Source organism: Saccopteryx bilineata, chromosome 7 (assembly GCF_036850765.1).
Source record: "Saccopteryx bilineata isolate mSacBil1 chromosome 7, mSacBil1_pri_phased_curated, whole genome shotgun sequence".
In the NCBI taxonomy this organism is placed as follows: Eukaryota; Metazoa; Chordata; class Mammalia; order Chiroptera; family Emballonuridae; genus Saccopteryx; species Saccopteryx bilineata.
Window position 1 is genome coordinate 51,236,339 of NC_089496.1, and position 14,857 is coordinate 51,251,195.

The 14,857-nt window shown below is 51.4% G+C and overlaps 1 protein-coding gene across 12 annotated transcripts in view; it reads right to left on the reverse strand.

Annotated features, from left to right (window-relative positions):
* ELMO1 (engulfment and cell motility 1) overlaps positions 1 to 14,857 on the reverse strand; it is a 485,801-nt gene that overhangs the window by 125,778 nt on the left and 345,166 nt on the right. The window contains exon 1 of one of the 12 annotated variants that reach the window (XM_066239183.1): positions 1,717 to 2,014. The exons of the other annotated variants lie outside the window; for them this stretch is intronic. The gene's annotated coding sequence lies outside the window, so the exon portion shown is untranslated. Of the gene's footprint in view, positions 1 to 1,716; positions 2,015 to 14,857 lie in introns of those variants that run through there. 12 annotated transcript variants of the gene reach the window in all.

Sequence of the window (14,857 nt, forward strand, 5' to 3'; positions counted from 1 at the left end):
AGGAGGCTCACCTGTGCACACCTGCCGACCGTCGGGAGGCCCCGCCTGCAGTTCTAGACAGGTCTTCGGCTAACGCACGAGTGCCCGACCTGGTCAAGGGGCTGGCTTCCCTCTAGGTTGAGTACTGTCACCCACAGCGAGGAGACCGTCCCTCTCCTCCTGGGGCATTAGCCCACTGTCTCAAGGCTCACATGATGCGGAGGTCTCTCCCGGGCAAGCCTTCTCCAGGCGGAACCTGCCTCCCTCTGTGTTTCCTTTGCCCATTCCTCCCGGATCCTGTCGAGGACCCGGCACACTGCATTCTAGAGCCGCGTGAAGACCCGCAACACTCTCTCCTGTCGAAAGGACATTGTTTTAAAGGACAAGCCAGGAAGACGTCCCTGTACAACTACTTCATGTGCATTTCTTTATAAACCAGATACAAATGCTCCCCCCCTCTTTTCCTCTCTGTTATTTGAACCCAAGTGGACTGTAAATAGAAGAAGACATCAAGTCCTGGCACAAAAGATAGGAAATCACATTAAAAAAAATAAAAGAAGTAGCAGGGATAAAGCCTATGAAAAACCAGCAGACAGACAGAGACACCGGCGGACGTTCCCGGGCAGAGATGGGAGCCCCGGGTTCGGCCCCCGCTCCCTGAACCCGAACCAGAGACAGTGCCTCTGCTCTCCACGGTCGGTCGGAAGGACGGTGGTTCCTCTGGAAACCTATGCCGTGCTTGAGTTCTGTCTGGCTGCATGTATTTTTAAGTTTGCAGCTAGAAGCGTCCCTACAGGCAAAGAGTTTCCCCTTCTACACGTTAGCTCTCCATTGCCTGTTTACAACCACGCTGTCTTATTCTTCCTGCTTCCACCCGACGAAATTGAAAATTTCATCACCAGTGTCAGAAAATGAACCCCCCTGGGGGAACAGAGCAGTAGCTCAGAGCATCCATTTCCCCTGGCAAAGAGCCAATCCTTGGATATAACTTTGCAAACCTTTTCTGGTTTTCAAGAGGTTTAATAAGGATGCAAAACAGAGTCATTTTGCAACATGATTTCTGACAGCTAAGATTTGTCTGAACGCACAACACCCCTTTGCAATTAATCTTTTTTTTTTTTTTTTAAAGAGAGAGAGAACATATTTCAATTTGGAGACTGTTTTCATGAGAAAAGAAAGGGAGGCTGCCCAGCTCGGTGGCACATTTCCAGAGCCAAGTAGAGCAGCACACGCAGGGGAGATGCTTCCTTGTGCTGGGGGTCTGAAGAGCGTGTGACAGACCATTGTAATCACATCTCTCTTCACAATGCAAACACCGGCAGCACAGTCGAGCAGCTCGCGGCTCGCCGCTGGGCTCAGTGCCTGCATCCTTCTCTCTCTTCCCTGCAACGACTCCTGTACATTTAGTGATAAAGCCCCGTCTTTGGAAATGGATCGCTACCCCGGGAAGCAAAGCAAAAACTCCACTCCTCACACGCATCCCAACTAGACCAGCCGATGTCCAAGTCTAACACACGGTCTACTACAAATCCGACCATACTCATACCCCAGCCATGCACGCAGCCTTTGCCACACGGAAGCTCACACATCACGGAATCCTGGGCTGCCTGTGCTTCCCACGCACGAGCTTGCTCCAGTTCAGAGTTTCCTCTGCAAGACAATAGGACAAAGCTACCTCTGAGCGCAGGCTGCTGATACCAGCGCTGGACAGATGTGGAAGGCAAGAGGTTTACTCACCAAGCTCCCGTAAGTGCATCTTTCCCAACTCCAAACACTGCTGCTTCCCAAGCGGCCGCCGCCGCCCAATGACTTAGAGTCGTCCCCCAGAAGGACACTGTGCGGGAACGCCAGCCGGTTCCTGAGAAAGCTTGTGGGCGAAACAGGTTTCCAGTTGAGCCATGTGAATGGAGGCGCGCCGCACACCTTGGACTGGCAGACACTTCCAAGTCCGGGAGGACGAGCATGGAGCTGTGCTTATGTTTATGGAGCTGGAGCCCAGGGGTGCTGCGATTGGCAGGAGTGGCGGCGAGATCGGCCAATCAAAGGGAGCCTCCGTTTCAGGGAAACTCCTGCTCGTTTATGTAGCATCTTCAGAGATCAATCCGCTCTTCTAGGAAGAGCTCTCTCTGCTTATACACTATCGCAGGAGGAAAAATATAACTTCGCTTCCACGTTAGTGCCTGATGGCTTTTGCCAGTCAACACAGAGCTCCCCTGCTTGGTGTACGCCTCAATACCCTCACTTTTATTTTATAAGGAACTAAAAGAAAGGGGGAAAAAGGGAGAAGAAAGAAAAAAGAAAGAAAGCTGGTGATGGGCTGGGGATAGTTCATATTCATCAGCCTCCACCTGGTTGGCAGAAATGAGGGGAGAGAGCCCGGGCTCAATAATTACTGATTCCGTTGCCATGGAAACAGACAGGCTGCGGCGAGTTGGATCTGTGTGGAGCATCTGCTGCCAGACCCATAATCGGCTGCAATCTCATCTCTCCCCCCCTCCCCACTGTGGTTTGATGGTGAGTTTGCTTTTTCCCTCCTTCCCTTCACGTGCAGCTCTTGCTCAAAAAAAAAATAGCATGTAACCGCTTACTGTGCACAGAAACTGCACATGCACCCCTGCGTGCTCACATGGCCAGAAAGGCATGCACGCCAGGGTGCATCCCAGCCGGGAGGACGGGGTGGGGATGGGGTTCTGGGAGGACCCACACTCCGATTCCTTCTGCGGAAGTAAATAAACAGCTCTTCTTGTGCCTCTACTCCCCGTTAAAACACTGTTAAGTTCTCCTAAGAATGCCTTGGATACCTTTGGAAATATCTGCCATCTAAATGGCCCCGAGAGCCCCCAAATAAAAGTCTGCAATGGCATTCCTCCGAGGGACTGTGGTGGTTCCGAGCACATCTTTGGAATGAAGTAATTACGCCGGGAAGTGTGTGGAAGATTTTAAAGCACAGTTGTTCTTAGGTCCCGCTTCTTCTGTGCATTAGCACCTCCTCCCCACGGCATCCCGAACACTGGGATTTCTGTGGGGATGTCCTGGATTTGCTCAGCCCGTTGACAAGTGCTCAGAATCCTCCTCTGCTTGCTCCAAATTCTCCCCGTTGCATGACCAAAGTTAATGTCACAAACTCCAGAGGTGCTGCTACATTCCTATTCCACAGCAGGGGGCACCACTGAGCAATAAATATCTCCCTGGCCTGGTCAAACCCAGCATGGGCTCAGAGGACGCTAAAGGCACAGGTAGGTCTAGGGAGGAAGCCCTCAGTTCCACAGAGAGCGACTGAAAATGGCAAGTGTCAAAGAAGGCTGTGATTCTGGCTTAACTTGGAAAGAAAAGAACTATTCTCTGACCACTCATCACAAACCTTCTCTTCCCCAAAGGTCTCGGCAAGCCACAAACCATGCATGATAGACCAGTCTTTGCGGGGCTGAGACCTGCTCTCTGTACGTCTCTGGCTCTTGAACCCAAGGTGAACTGCCCAAGTACCACACACCCACTGTCTAACAAGCAGTGGGGGCCAGGGCTCCTTGATTCCTAAGTCACTCTCAGTCCTGACCCATGTCCATCCATCTCCAAGTGCCTGGTGCCGGCCCAGTGATCTCGGTGTTGGCTTTGTTCTTTCAAGAACCGAACCCTGGGTTTCCGCTTTGTCTCCTTGTGCCACTGTGAGCTTGGGGAGAAATTCTCACCCACGTTCTGCCTCTCGGGCACCCAAGTCCAACCCCCAAATCCAACACTGGCTCTCTTTCTCAGCTCTGTCCAAACTGCCGCCACCCGCTGGGTTGTGGATAGCTCAGGGTGTCTCCACCGTATGTCTGGGACATAGGGACCCATACCCTTGGGCCCTCCCACCTTCCCGAGACTGTCCAAAAATCACCGCCATTTTTACGCAGAAACATGTCATTCCAATCAGGCCTTCCCTCAACCAAAATGTAACCATTTCTTTGTTATTCACCAATATTTAATGAGAGTTTGTATGCCAAACACTGGGCTAGTAACCAACAACTTAACATGGGTTTTTGCCTTACAGCGTAAAACTCGAGTTAGAAGAGGCAAATTTATGCAAGTATGACTGTCGTAGAGGTCTGAAGACACAAATCATAAAAGGACTCACGGAGGCGAGGAAATGTATCCTGGAAGAAGCTCTAAGGCAGGAGTCCCCAAACTTTTTACACAGGGGGCCAGTTCACTGTCCCCCAGACCCTTGGAGGGCCAGACTATAAAAAAAACTATGAACAAATCTCTATGCACACTGCACATATCTTATTTTAAAGTAAAAAAAACCAAAATGGGAACAAATACAATATTTAAAATAAATAACAAGTAAATTTAAATCAACAAACTGACCAGTATTTCAATGGGAAATATGGGCCTGCTTTTGGCTAATGAGATGGTCAATGTGCTCCCCTCACTGACCACCAATGAAAGAGGTGCCCCTTCCAGAAGTGCGGCGGGGGCCGGATAAATGGCCTCAGGGGGCCGCATGCGGCCCGTGGGCCGTAGTTTGGGGACCCCTGCTCTAAGGAGAGGGTAAAAGTGAGTGGATTGAAAACGATGAGAGGAACGTCTGAGACCTAGGTAGCGAGTGATACACGCTAAGGACCTGCGCTAGGAGTGCGGCATCTCTGGAAACCCCAAAAAGAGCCAAGGTGGCTGCTCACAGAGAACGAGGAAAAGGATGGTGTGAGACGAGCCTGGAGAAGCAGAGGCCAGGCCTGCAGGGCCCTAGAGACCGCAGTCGGGAGTCTGGCTGTTATCCTAGGAGTGACAGCGGCCACTGAAGCGCTCCGTTCAATGACGCAGGGACACAGACGACCGACCGTGTGGTGACTCGCCGAGGGAGAGGCGGGTGGGGAGGGGTGGACGAGGTGAAAGGGGGAGTAAACGGTGACGGAAGGAGACTTGACTTTGGGGTGGAGAACACGCAGCTCAATATAAAGATGACGAACTGGAGAACTGTACCCCTGAAACCTATACGAGTCCATCAGCCAACATCGCCCCCAATCAACTCAATCAAAATAAATAGTTTATAAAAAAATAAAATAAAAATAACTGAGTCCCACCCCTCCTCCCCAACACCCCAACATAACGCAATATATCCCTCAGTGGCTCTCAGCACTATATTAGGGTAGCGATCTGACGGGAACAGTCTCTTTCACGGCATCCATGTATTTGTTGGACCAACCTAGCCCCCGTGCACCGGGCAGTGAAGAGGCCAGGTTGCTGTCTAGACACTTTATCTAGACTAACTGACTGAGTCCTTACGGTGACCCCGTGAGGCGTGACGGCTATTCCTTCCACACCGAACGGGGAGAGCGAGAGGGAGGGCGGTTGAGTAACCTGACCAAGGTCGCTAAGACGAAGAGCGGCAGAGCTGGGATTCGAACCAACAGATTCTAGCTCCAGTTTCAGGGTCGTCCGTGGGGACCACCTGTAGCAGCATCACGTGCAGTTCTCATCCAAATGCATATTCCGGGGGGGGCCTTCCCGCACCCCCCTAAACCAGAATCCCAGAGAGTGGAGTGCAGGAACCTCTTCCCAAGCCCTCCGGGGTATTCGCATACACTGCACAGCTGGGGCGTCACTGCTAAGAGCTGTGTGCTTAAGACCAACCCTAACTTAATCTTCGATGCAGAAAGTGGAGAAGGGCTTTTTTTTAGTTTTTAAATTATGGAGAGGTCTCACTACTCCACGCCATTCTCCAAAGACCCATCTACATCAGAACAAGGTCACCTTCTTTTGAACGGCTGCCAGTTCTTGAGTGGAGGGCAGACACCGGAATACAACGTACGGCTCAGTCGCCGTGAGAGCGAGCAGCCTGGGGAAAAACAAACACACCGTTCCCCAAAGACCAGGCTCCCCAAGGGTTCAGGACACCCTCACGCCTGCCAGCAACAAGACAGGCAGATCTGACGGTATCACAGACACCGTGAGATGTCAAATTCTCTTCGGCTTAGTTTTATTTTTCCTTGAAAACTCATTTTTTAAGACAAAATTTCAAGGTGGACAGAGACTATCTGGGGGCTCTCGGTCTGATGCTCCCTCCGCCACCTGTTCAGAATCTGGCAAGCCAGCTCCGGGGTTCACCTGGCTGGTCCCGCTTTCCGTTCTGAACAATAAGCAGCCTCATCCGCCTTGGCAGTGGGGGGTCACGTTATACAGACTAGCTGCATGCGGTCTGGGGGGAATCTTCCTAGCAGCTCCCCCGGAATCGTGTCTCGTCGTTTGGTTTCGGAGATCACAGACTGGGCCAGTTGACACGGCCGGGCTGGGTAGCCCTTCCTTCCGAGGCTGTGCCGTGGAAAGAGCACATTCCCACTTAGAGAGCCGCGGGTGAACCTCAAAGAATGGGAAACCTACATCTTCTTGGCTTGATACCTGAGCTACTGCTTGTCAAGCCTCCAAGAACCGGGTGCAGCACAAAGCTAACGGGCTCGCACTCTCGCGGCTCAACACGTCCTGCCAGGGTGCACCACCCAGCGGCTGGCCGCATTCATATTTATGATGTGCCATCTACACGCACGAGGGAACCAGGGCGTCCAGGCACCCGGACAATTCTGGGGGAAACCGTCACCCCAGCATCTGGATAAAACCCAGGGGAGATCTCTTTCCCTTTCACCCCCACACCGAGGCCTGGACTCTGTCTGCTCCAGGCTGCACGCCGTTCCTCCTGCATGTTCTGGGGTCGGAGCCAAGCTAATTAAATTCCACTCCTTTCCACAAACACGACTTATTTTAAAGGTACTATTACCAAACCGGAGGCGGTTCGCACACCTCTCTAGTACATCTTCAATAAATCCACACACCGAAAAATAATCCTGTTGGGCGAGCTCTGTTCTGGGATCGGGAAACAGAACGACTGTGGCAGAATGATTTCTAAGCCAGCCTTCCTGAATGCCCCTCCCTCTACCCGCAGCCTCTCCTGCCATGAGCAGCACTGACAGAGAGCATTTAAACGGGGGCTGAAGGGGCTCTATTTGGGGGGATAGATAGAGGGGGCGCCAAGAGCAAGCGCTTCCATTTCCAAGTCCCGGTCCCAGACGGGTTACTTCCACCCCCCAGGCGTCCCTTTCTTCCGGAGGCGTGCCCATCGCCGGCATGGTTGTGATGGGAATGACCCCCTTAGCTTGTGGCCTGACTTGACTGAGCCCTCTTTTTGTTTGATTGTTTCATTCTTAAAACCGAGATGATTGATTGGCCGCAAGAAAATCCCAAGCACGCAGGGTGGGTACTGCAGAAGGCTCACCTGCAGCCATGTCTTGGCCTTCATGTGCTCCCCCCCCAAACTCTGCCCACACCTGCAGGCGTGGGCACACCCTGACTGCCCTTGCCCACCATCTAACAGAAACAGGCCCAGGACAGACCGGAGGAGACCGTATCTCCCAGGGGTGTGAGGTCAGAAGTGGGAACTCTGCTCTCATAGGACAGAAGTGTGTCTGCTGTTGGCTCAGCTCAATGGCTTTGTTTCATTCAACAGATATTGGAGACACTTTTCCAGTCCGTTGGGCTGATCGATATATAGTTATCTCTGATTTGTTTTTTTTCACACGGTGCATTTTAAAACCAAACCATATGTAAAACCTCAACTAAATAGGGTCGGGATAGCTTTTCCAGACCTCTTCATCCCCGAGGGGAGGTAGGTAATCATTACAGCATTCTACAGACAGAGATAGCTGCTTCCCTTGTTCTCACTCTCATGATAAGCTGGTCGGAAGCAGGACTTACACAGCCTGTTATAATGTCACCTGGCCTTCAGGCCTCCGGGTGCTAAGCCGTGGCATCAGAGGGAGAATGACAGAAATAACAGCAAATGCGTACGCATTGATTACCGGAGGTCAATACCTTAAAGTGCCCGTTTTCCGGAAAGGGAACCTAGGACCCACGGCATCACGTAGTGTGACTGCAGTCACCATGCAGTAAGGGGTCGACTCAGGCTTCCAGCTCAGCTGTCTGTTTGTGAAGCAGCAGCTACAACAGCCCTTGGAGACCTCTCCACCCCACCCCGAACCCCCCATAAGCAAGCAGTCTGGAGCAAGTGAGATTGTCCCCACAGCCTCCGAGGCCGAGTTACAGTTTGTAACTCCTATTTATGAGGCATTGATCTGAAGAGGTTTATCTCCCTGGACTTTGCTGTTTTTGTGTCTCCCTTAAACATGCCTAAGATCAAAGCAAAACCTATAAACCCTGAAGTAAATACAACCAGGTCAACAAAAACTGCAGTGCTATCTCCAGACAGGTCTCCAACCCATGCATTTCTTCTTCCCCCTTCCAGAGCATGCGCTCTGACAGGGGACCATTGTCACACACCTAGCGTTGGAGAGTCAAGGTGTGGGAGTCTTTGGGCCGGGATGGACTTGACCAAATGGAACGGGCTGGCCCGAGACAAGCACGGAGGAACAGAGAACGAGGCTCGATGTGACGCATCCCCCAGTCCGAGTGCCTTCAAGGGAGTCAGCGGTGAAATTCTGAAAGCTTATCACCTTGCCAGCTCGAATTCTCCAAATACATCATGGAGGTTCCTTCCAGAACGGCAGGCTGATGAGTACCATGCCAAAAGGAAATATGAAAATGCCAAAATCCTCAGCTCGGCCCTGCCAAGCATGTTCCCTGGCGATATACGGTGGCTAAACCCGACGGGGCCGATGGTAGGATGTTCTTACATGATGCACAATTTCCTCTGCCGTTAGGAAAGGGGACGCATCTGGGCTAGCGTCCCATTCTGGGTTTTCAGATACGACGGGAAAGTAAAACCTCTCTGAATTCTGCAACACGTACTGATTTTCACATGCAAACGATGCCTAACTTTAGAGAAAAAAAAATAGTTTCTGATCGTCTCCATCGGAGAACCAACTTCACGGCCGTCGGTAGAGATGAAGTCTGTTCGGCCACGGGGTGCCACATTGGATGCCCTTACTTTCTCTACCCTTCCTGCTCAGGGACTCACAGGTGACTTACGTGTGTCCTGGGCTCCCCTCACGGCAGAGACTGCTACCCTGCATCAGAACAGGGTCAGCGCCACGATGAAGGGGAGGATATTTTTCTGAGCAAGAGGAAACCCATGAAGATCAAAGAGGTAAGTAGATGCAGTTCACCCCGGTAAGGAGGGAGGAAGAGGAAAGGGTGGAGATGGACGTAGGCAGTCAGTTCCAAGGGGGTCACGTTCTGAGACGTGAAAGGGGACAGGCGAAGCAGAAGTAGTTTGAGGGCTTAGAAGGGCGTCTGAGAGCTCTGTACACAGCCAGCCATGGACGCTCCAGGTGAAGACACACCCGTGAGAACAAGGGCGTTACCCTAGGGCGGTGGTCGGCAAACTCATGAGTCAACAGAGCCAAATATCAACAGCACAACGATTGAAATTTCTTTTGAGAGCCACATTTTTTAAACTTAGACTCTATAGGTAGGTACATTCCTTATCGAGGCAGCACCCACACGTGGTATTTTGTGGAAGAGCCACACTCAAGGGGCCAAAGAGCCGCATGTGGCTCGCAAGCCGCGGTTTGCCGACCAGGGCCCTAGGGGATGCTAGTGTGAGTCCTGTTTAAAGTTGTCTTTGTCAGATGCCAGCCACATCACAACGATTTGTCCAGAATCCCAGCGCCTCTTGAAGAAGAACAGCTCAGAATGTGCTCGCTCCTGGTGAACCGGCGCCTCCAGCAGAGAGCACGCCTGTGCTTAGACTCAGTCCTCCGATGTCACCGGCTTGCCACACCCCAATCACTTGCCGCAGTTCTACACTCTACTTCCCATTAAAGGGAGCTTTGGAATACGATCAGGACCCCCTGGGCAGATGACGGCGACAGCTCACTCCCGACTCTCGCAAAGAACCAGCTTTGCAACCTCATTTGTGCAGCAATTCGGTTCAGACGGAATATAATTTTATTTCATTGCTTAGCGCTGGCCTGCGTCTTTAAGCCAGTATTGCAAGAAGGAGCTAATTTGATAATATAAATAAAAACTGGCCCCAGAGGACAATAACCCATCCGTTTATGTGCAAAAGTGCTCTTTCTCCAAGTCATCCCGAGGCAACCATGAACCCCGGTGTCCACAATGCACCCCTGCAGTCTTCTCAACACAGCGACCAGCACGGGCATCGCGAGGCAAAGACGTCAAACAACCACGGACGTTCAACCATGAACAAATCTTCTTGCTTACGTTTTTGGAAATCTATTGTGTATTAGACATCTTAGCTGTTCTGTACCTGCACTGAAAAAAATAGGTTTCACCAAAAAATGTCCAGTTGGGAAGCAAACAATTGATTTCCATTCACTCAACTAATATTTAGGAACCTCATGTTTCTCGCAAGTCTTGGGAAGCCGAGACTACAGCCTGTCTTGGAAGTAATAAAATTACTAAGTTTCCTCTCCCTGCGTTTGTTGTATTTCATGTCTTTCCCCTGTCAGCTCTGCTCTGCTCACCTGGTGAGCACCTATTCGCACATTAAGGTTCTGCCTCTATGTAATTCTGTCCTTTGAATGATTTCCACACACTATTTGCTACTGCACATGTCACGTTCTTTCACAACGATCGCTTTCCAGAGGTGTCCTCGAGACTGTGGACTCCTTGGAGTCAGATTTATTAACACCCCACCAGGAATGCCATCTCCAGACGTCTCAGAGGCCTTCGCCAACAATATAAAATCCTCCTGCAGACCATTGCACCTGGGAACGTTAGAAAAGCCTTCTGAGTACTTCTCTGTCATTCCACTCGGTGTCGCGGATAAAGTCACAAGGCGAGGGCTTCTTTGAAAACATCTCCGGCCTCAACTCATGTCTCCTCCCACGCCTTCCTGCTCCCACTCTTGTGACCCCCACCCCCACCCCAGCCTAAGAGAGAAGAGGATGCACTCCTCCAAGCTCCCCTTCCGAAGCCCCGCCCACAGCCGTCCAGGTGCTGGGCCAGCTCTGGCTGCCATCCGACTCATTTATTTCAAGGATGTCGCATCTGCTCAGAACTTCCTGCCAGTTAATACGTCTTCCTCAAATGGAGCCTCAGAGGGCTTTTGATCTTGGTACCAATTCACCTCGGGCCGAAGACACGGGGTGCTGTCTGAGCTAGCGCAGCTGGTTCGAACCCGAGCTTCACATCATCGAGGAAGAACGGACACACCGAGCCTGAATTTAATAACAGGAGGCAATGGCCCTGGCTGGTTGGCTCAGTGGTAGAGCGTCGGAAGTCCTGGCGTGCGGGAGTCCCGGGTTCGACTCCCGGCCAGGGCACACAGGAGAAGCGCCCATCTGCTTCTCCTCCCCTCCCTCTCTCCTTCCTCTCTGTCTCTCTCTTCCCCTCCCACAGCCAAGGCTCCATTGGAGCAAAGTTGGCCCCAGGCGCTGAGGATGGCTCTGTGGCCTCTGCCTCAGGCACTAGAATGGCTCTAGATGCAACAGAGCGACGCCCCAGATGGGCAGAGCATCACCCCCCCGGTGGGCATGCCGGGTGGATCCTGGTAGGGCGCATGCGGGAGTCTTGTCTAGCTGCCTCCCTGATTCCAACTTCAGAAAAATACAAAAAACAAACAAACAAACAAACAAAAAATAACAGGAGGCGTCGAGGTCAGAGAATTCCCTGCACACCGGGACTGCCGATTAGACCACATCTGGAGCCTGCTGACGTTTCTGCACCCCTTATTTTCAAGTTTATTTCATATGTGACTGTAAGAACATAGATGTTCAGTCGCGAAAACACGCAACATGAAAAACGTAACAAAAGAGAAAAAAGTTGTAATTAATCACACCATGCAGAAGAAGGTATCATTGCTAAAATCACTCAAGTTGAAGGTCAAAACCTTCTTCGTCTGTATTTTTTGCTGAGTGAAGAGATAATTTTGCATCCTGTCCCCTCACATTACACCTGGTATAAAAAACCATTTTCTTATATTTAGGTACTATTCACAATGTCGCTTTGAATGACTGAAAAATTTAACATCTAAATAAATGTGCCCGCATATTTAATTTATCATACCCTCAGTGTTGAACTGTTGCGTTATTTTCCATTTTCCTGCTGCTATAAATAACAGTAAAATGAACATCTATAGACAAACCTTTCTTTTTCTTCCCGGAATGTCTGTGTGATTCTAAACAGCTGCACTGTCGTGAGTGACTTTATAAATGGGGTCATCAATTGTTGGTGAATTTCCCAACAGGAACCTCGTCCCCTCCAAAATTTCTCTACGTTCTGTGGAAACGTCAAGGTTTCTGCCAGCAAAGTGGCAGCCAGGGGCTCTTTAATGTCACTGCGGATGACAACTGTTCCTTCCCTCTTTGCAGGAGGAGAGGCAGGTCGGCTGCCCACGTAAACCAGGGGCCAGCGGCGGGGAGGTAATGGACTTCACAGACCACAGGAGGCTCGGTCTCCCAGGCTCGGCCGCAGCCGGGCGTGGGATGTGAGTGCATCTGTGAGCATGTTGGCCTCTGGTCGCTGTGTGCGAGCACATGCCAGCATGAAAAAGAGACGGGCACAAAACCCCGCCAAGACAGAAATCTAAAGGTGTTCTCAAAGCACACACCCACACCGACTCCATTCCTTTCTCTCCTGGAAATGCTGGAGAAAGCTTTTTCCCGGTCCTAACAAGAATGCATCACTCTGAAGAATCACTCCTATTGCTGTGATATTTTAGCTACACAACGCTCTTCGCTTCGGCACTGAATTCATTTGTTCCAAAATGTGCTTTTTCCTTTTAAAAGTGTTATTAGTTTATTTTAAAAAATATATTATCCACGTCTCTTCCCTTGCCCCCCCCCCCATTAAGGGCAGGGTAAAATTTCAATCCAGTAACATTTGTTGAGCACCTATATAATTTTTTTTTCAGTATTACATATTATAATGTTAATTTTGGGTATTAAATATTTTTGGTAGGCATCCTGGGGTAGAATGGTGAAGATGTGTCTTTGTTCTCTGGAGGAGAGCCCAGAAAGAGAGAGTGTAGGTAACTAATTGCAATGTAAGCCCATGGCTTTAAAAGGACCCTTTCAGGATTCCGCAGCATTGGGCGAAACATGGTGGGACTGCACCTGGTGGCTTTCTGACTTAGAGCTGTTAGACCACCAGCCAGATCCAAATGGCGACTAGTTTCACCTCACGGGGACCCCCAGCCTCACTATACTCACCGCAATACATTAGCACGCTAACAGCACACCCCACGCCACCACTATCGGGCGTGGAAAGCCCATACAAAGACACTACATGGCCAACGAGGCTCTTCCGAGAAACCTGCATCCCTTTCCGGGACAAACTCGGATATTCCTCCTTGTCATTGGGTGTTCTTTCCCCAACTAAAGAAACCTCAATAAAGAAAGCAAGGCCTGCTAATGGGGGTGTGGGGAGGGAGTAGGGGGCTGCCCTGCCTGTAGAGTAGCCTGCTCTCTATCCCCCGGCTTCCCTAATAAACTCACCTTCACTTTACCCTCTACGCCAGGGGTCCCCAAACTACGGCCCGCGGGCCACATGTGGCCCCCTGAGGCCATTTATCCGGCCCCCGCCGCACTTCCAGAAGGGGTACCTCTTTCATTGGTGGTCAGTGAGAGGCAAAGCATGGCATCGCTCACATACAGTACTACTTCCAGTGACGTGGGATGCACGCCTCACGGCTCCGGAAGCACGTCACATCTAGCAGTGACAAATATGGAACCAGACATTGACCATCTCATTAGCCAAAAGCAGGCCCGTAGTTCCCATTGAAATACTGGTCAGTTTATTTATTTAAATTTACTTGTTCTTTACTTTAAATATTGTATTTGTTCCTGTTTTGTTTTTTTACTTTAAAATAAGATATGTGCAGTGTGCATAGGGATTTGTTCATAGTTTTTTTTTATAGTCTGGCCCTCCAATGGTCTGAGGGACAGTGAACTGGCCCCCTGTGTAAAAAGTTTGGGGACCCCTGCTCTACGCTGACTCGCCTTTGAATTCTTTCCCGCACGAATCCAGCTAAGCTACAGTGGTTCCCAGACACCGAGGAAACACCCACATCATCGTCTCAATACAGAAGCCAGGTAGCCAGGGACATGCCTGAAGTGAGCGAATTGGCTAAGAGAAGTTTTCAAACTCAGTGCACGCCCAAACGGGTTCAGTGGTACAGGAGAGGACAGAAGTCGACCCACAGAAAGACACGAATTCCACCTCTTTGGGTGAGCTCCCCAGGACCCATGAGCTCGGCCGTCAAGGAAGGGCAGGATTCCAGCAGAAGAGGCAGGTGTGGAGGCTTCCTGGCGGAGGGAGCACGGGGAAGGAGGAGCCTCGGACACAGAGCACGCTCGGGGCGCCACCGACACGATTCACTCCAGATTGGCAGCGGACGTGTTGCAGGCGGCGGTCGGCATCTGTTTGGAACAGGGGTTTGCAACAGACCGTGGAGCGTTTGTTGTCACGCCGCAAAGAGGAAGCCGGAGGTTTTCGCGCGTGGACGTGTTATCTAGAAGCACCGTGTTTCTGGCAGCGAGGGGGGAAGGGAACGACAGGGGCGCTGAGTCCACATTCAGGCGGAACACTCAAAGGGCAAACATGGTCCACACCAGCGGTGGCGACGGCAGCAAGCAGGGTCACAGCCATGAGAGCCAGACACACGGGTGGAGCCGCGGGATCTGGGGGCCGGTTAGGAGGAGCTGTGAGGAATGCAGGGCTCATCGCTCCACAGGTCCAAGTCCAATAGATGAGCAGCTACTCCTAGAGCTGAGGAAGGTTGGAAGACGGGAGGCTGTGAGCGGGAAGGAGGAGGTGGTCGGAGAGAAACAAGACGACGTCCTGGGGAAACACGGAACGGGGTCGGTGAGAGGTGGTGGCGCGGTCTCTGGGGGTCAGGAAATGGAGAGGACCCCCAGAGGCACTGGGACACGGGCCAGCACTTCAGGGCGAGGACGCCCGGTGAGCACTGGGAAGAGGCTGTCGGGCC